Below are 4,895 nucleotides of genomic sequence, written 5' to 3'. Positions count from 1 at the left end.
TGTGGAAGTGTTCCTAAATTAAAAGATGGCTCAAATAAATAATGTATTTGAAAATTGTAATTTTCATAAATATTATTATGTGCTATATTAAATTAATTCAAGTGTTGAATTAATTAAACAATAGTGGACCTAGTAGAGTCTAAATAATTAAATTAATTCAAATGTTCAATTAATTAAATAACATTGGGTCTTGTAGAGCCCAATTAGAAATAATTATTCAACTAGTGGGCTTGAGTAAAATAAAAGCAATGTTTAATTAGTGTCAAATGTGTTTGAGATATTTGAATAAAATTCTGTAGGCTTTGTAGAGCCCAAATAGAAATAATTATTCAACTTTTTCAATAAACAAGGCATGGCCTACACATGCAACTTTTTACCTTTTTCGAACATCAAGAAATTTTTTTTTCTCCCTTCTCTCCTCATGCATAGTGGCCGAAATTTTTTTTCATCTTGATCCTAATTTTGGCTTCTTCATTTTGTAGAGGATTGCATAAAATTCTCAATGCAAAATACTATAATTTTTCTAATGCAAAATTATAGTGGATCTTCCTAGTTGGTGGTGGACCTAATTTGAAGGAAAGAATCCATAACATCAACGTGTGCTCTTGGAAAGATTGTAGATTGCCTACCCTCAAGAGATAAGTTGTTTACAACTTAGTTGGAGCCAAACCATCAATCATCTTGATTGATAGGTAAATTTCTAAACACTCTATGTATGACATTTTTGTGTTTTTATTATTTGCTACACATCACTCTTGAGATGCTCAGTTTTTTGCTATGAAAACATTATTTTTCAAACTTCTATTGCGCTTCCGGGCGCCGTAACCGATCCCCTTTAAGTTCGGTTATGATTGTCGGTTACGTGTTGGGTTATTTTTTTGAATAGTATGCCTCCTAGACATGTGATTGAGCATAAGGGCCGCGAGGCTCGTGAGGAGGAGAGAGCTTCCCCTCCACGTCCACCACTAGACATTTAGGCCTAGATGCTTTCTGGCATGACCCTGTTTTTTGCGCAGTTTTCTAGGAACAATGACGAGGTTGAAAGGAAGACGAGGCCAAAGGCAGTATATGAGCATTTTCGTAAGATGGACCTTAAGGATTTTTTGGGTACAACTGATCCTATGGTTGCTGAGAGATGGATTAAGTCCATAGAGGTGATATTTACCTTTATGAAGTTGTAGGATACTGATAGAGTTAGGTGTGCCACTTATTTGATGAAGGATGTGCTCAATTATGCTGGGAAGGAGTATCAGTGTCGGTGAACCTGCAAATCCTTACCTGTGAGGACTTTAAGGAGGTGTTCTACTCCAAGTACTTCACTGATGAGGTACGCTCCCTCCTGAAAAGGGAGTTTATGATGTTGAAGCAGGGAGACCGCAATGTGATGAAGTTCGTGAGGAATTTTGAGCAGGGGTGTCACTTCTTGCCCCTCATAGCTGACGACGCCAGGGAAACATTGCGGCACTTTATTAATGGTTTACAGCCAATCTTGCGCCGTGATATTCGTATTGCTATCATACTACTAATGCAGTTTCAATGTCCAGAGCTTTGGCGATGGAACAGTGTCCGAAGGACATCGAGAATGATAGGTAGGATAAGAGGCCATTTCAGGCGCCTCAGCAAAAGTTTCAGCTGCCAGCTCAGAAGCCATTTCAAGGACATAATAAGAGCAAAGGACAACAAACACAAAATCTATCCAGTGTTCTCAAAGTGAAGTCTCAAGCATGAGGGAGAGTGTTTATGGGGTTCTGGCAAGTGCTTCAAGTGTGGATCCACTAACGTCATGCTTAAGAATTGTCCACAGTGGAAGCAGCTGAGTCAATGCAGAGTCTTTGAGATGCATGCCAGGGAGGCAGACTTAGACACTATACTCTTGATTGGTAATATAATTTATTCCTCGCCGTATTAATTATTGGAATTTATTATGTATGGTTTGAAATTTTGGGCATAATGGTAGGCTTTTTGGATATTTATATGAGTACTTTAGAATAGTGAATTCAGCCTGTGAATGAGATTAAGTTTATTCATTTTTCAGAAATATTATCTTAGGAAGGAACTATATAGCGGGAGTAGTCACGAATACTCTGTTAGATTCTTGGGTACACATTTTTTTATCAAATGTTTTGTGAGATGGCCACTAGGCTTAATGTGAGTTATTTTGTGACTGTGCCATCTAGGGAGGAACTATCTACTTCTAGCGTGGCCAAAGACATGAGTCTCGAGCTACAGGTCCACGTAGTCTACGCTGACCTTATTGTACTACTGATGTTCGAGTTTGACATCATTCTAGGAATAGATTGGTTGTCGAAGAATGGAGTGTCGATCGACTTCCAACAAAATTTAGTGAGTTTCAGACCATTGGGTGAGGAGGAAATTGTATTCGAGCCAAGTGAATGCAATAGCACGCCTCGGAAGATATCATGCATTTAAGGAAGGAAGCTCAGACATAAGGGATGTTAGGCATTATTGGCGTGCATTATTTCAGCCCCTGTTAATACCAGCCAGACAGTAGCAGACGTCCCAGTTGTCAGAGATTTTACTGACGTGTTTCTTGACGACATTTCGGGTATCCCACTTCAGCCCGAGGTGGAGTTTTCCATTGATCTTATCCATGTACTGTGCAAATCTCCAAGGCACGGTATCGATTAGCTCCCGCACAGATGAAAGAGCTCAAACAACAAATGCAAGAGCTACTAGATAAAAGATTCGTATGCTCTAATTGTTCACCTTTGGGCGCACCAGTACTCTTCATGAAGAAGAAGGATGCCAGCATGAGACTTTGCATCGAATACCTGGAGCTGAATAGAGTTACAATGAATAATAAGTAACAATTTCTTTGGATCGAGGATTTATTTGATAAATTGCAAGGAGCATCATTTTTTGAAAGATAGATCTTCCCTCCAGGTATCATCAGCTGAGAGTAAAAGACGTAGATGTGTACAAGACAGTCTTCAGAACTCTTTATGGGCATTAAAATTTCCTAGTGATGCCGTTTGGATTGACGAATGCTCCATTGATCTTCATGGATCTTAAGAATCACATATTTCATGCTTACATGGATGAGTTTATCATTGTATTCATAGATGACATCTTAATATATCGAATAACTAGGAGGACCATAGCCAGCATCTATGTACCGCGTTGCAAGTCTTAAAGAATCGTAAGTTGTTTGCAAAAGTCAGGAAGTGCGATTTTTGGTTGGAGCAAGTGGTATTTTTAGGATATGTTATTTCTAGCAGCGGCATTGAGGTTGACCCGTCCAAAGTTGTAATAGTAAAGAAATGGGTTGAACCTAAGAACACATATGAAATCCGCAGTTTCTTGGGCTTAGCGGGTTGCTGCAAAAAATTCTTTCAGGGATATTCTTCTATTATAGTGCCACTGACCTCGTTGAAGAAGAAGAATGCTTAGTTTGTATGGAGTACTGACTTCTAGAAGAGCTTCGAAACTTTGAAGCAAGCTCTTATAACGACGCCGGTATTAGCCATGCCATCAGGGTAAGGCAATTTTGTGTTGTACACCGATACTTTTGAACTAGGATTAGGCACGGATTAATGCAGCATGGCTGAGTGATCGCGTATGCCGCCAAACAGTTGAAGGTGCATGAAAAGAAATATCTTACTCATGATCTGGAGTTAGCTACCTTGGTCTTTGCTTTGAAGATATGGAAACACTACTTGTATAGGGATAAGTGCCAGATATTCACCGACCACAAGAGTCTCAAATATTTCTTCACTCATAAGGAGTTGAACATGCGACAGAGACGGTTCCCAGAGTTGGTAAAAGAATATGACTATGATTTCAACTATCATCTGAGAAGATCCAACATATTCGCTGATGCCTTGAGTAGGAAAGAAAGAGATATATCGCAAATGTCGGTGCAAAGACCTCTACAGCTGGAGATGCATAAATTCGATCTCGAGGCTTATCCTAGGGGCAAAGCTCCTAAATTATCTACCTTGACAGAGCAATCCACCTTGATAGACCGTATCCATAGTGGACAGTCATCTAATTCAACTACAAGCTTTATGCAGTGAGCAATGGGATAATAAGGTATAGAAGGAAAATTTGGGTACCTATGGATGATTCGTTTTGAGGAGATATAATGTAAGAAGCGCGTACATCACCATATTCCATTCATCTAGGGGGTACCAAGATGTATAAAGATTTGCAGATTCTTTATTGGTGGACAGGAATGAAATGAGACATTCGACACTTTGTAACTGAATGTCTCACTTGACAACATGTGAAAACGGAGCATCGGAGAGCAGCTGGAATGCTCAAGCCTCTCCCTATCCCCGAGTGGAAATGAGAGAACATTTCCATGGATTTAGTAGTCGATTTGTTGAGGTCAGTCAGAGGAACTAACGCCATTTGTGTAATTGTTGATAGTCTTACCTAGTCGGTGCACGTGTTGCTGATAAATAAAACTTTTTCTATGTCGTAGCATGAAAAACTTTACATACAGAAGATAGCCAGATGGCACGGAATTCAAGTTACCATTGTACGGCAAGAAGTGCGGATCTCCTCTGTATTGGGATGGCATCTCTGAGGTTCCTGAGATTGGACCTGACATGATCAGAGATATGACAGAAAAAGTGAAGCTGATTAAGCAGAAAATGAAGACGGCTCAAGATCGACAAGACAAATATGCAAATATTCGACGTAGACCGTTAGTGTTTGAGTAGGGGGATAGAGTATTCTAGAAGATTTCTCCGTTTAGAGGCATTGTCAGATTTGTCAAGCGAGGGAAGTTGTCTCCTCGTTATATCGGTCCGTATGAGATTCTCAAGAAGATAGAAGATCGTGCCTATCGACTCGCATTACCGCCTTCTTTATCTAGGATACATGATGTCTTTCATGTATCAATGTTACGGAAATATCTCCCTGATGCT

This window comes from Primulina tabacum, chromosome 12 (assembly GCF_025594145.1).
Source record: "Primulina tabacum isolate GXHZ01 chromosome 12, ASM2559414v2, whole genome shotgun sequence".
NCBI lineage: Eukaryota > Viridiplantae > Streptophyta > Magnoliopsida > Lamiales > Gesneriaceae > Primulina > Primulina tabacum.
The sequence above is the reverse complement of the archived record's forward strand: the minus strand, read 5'-3'. Positions refer to the sequence as shown.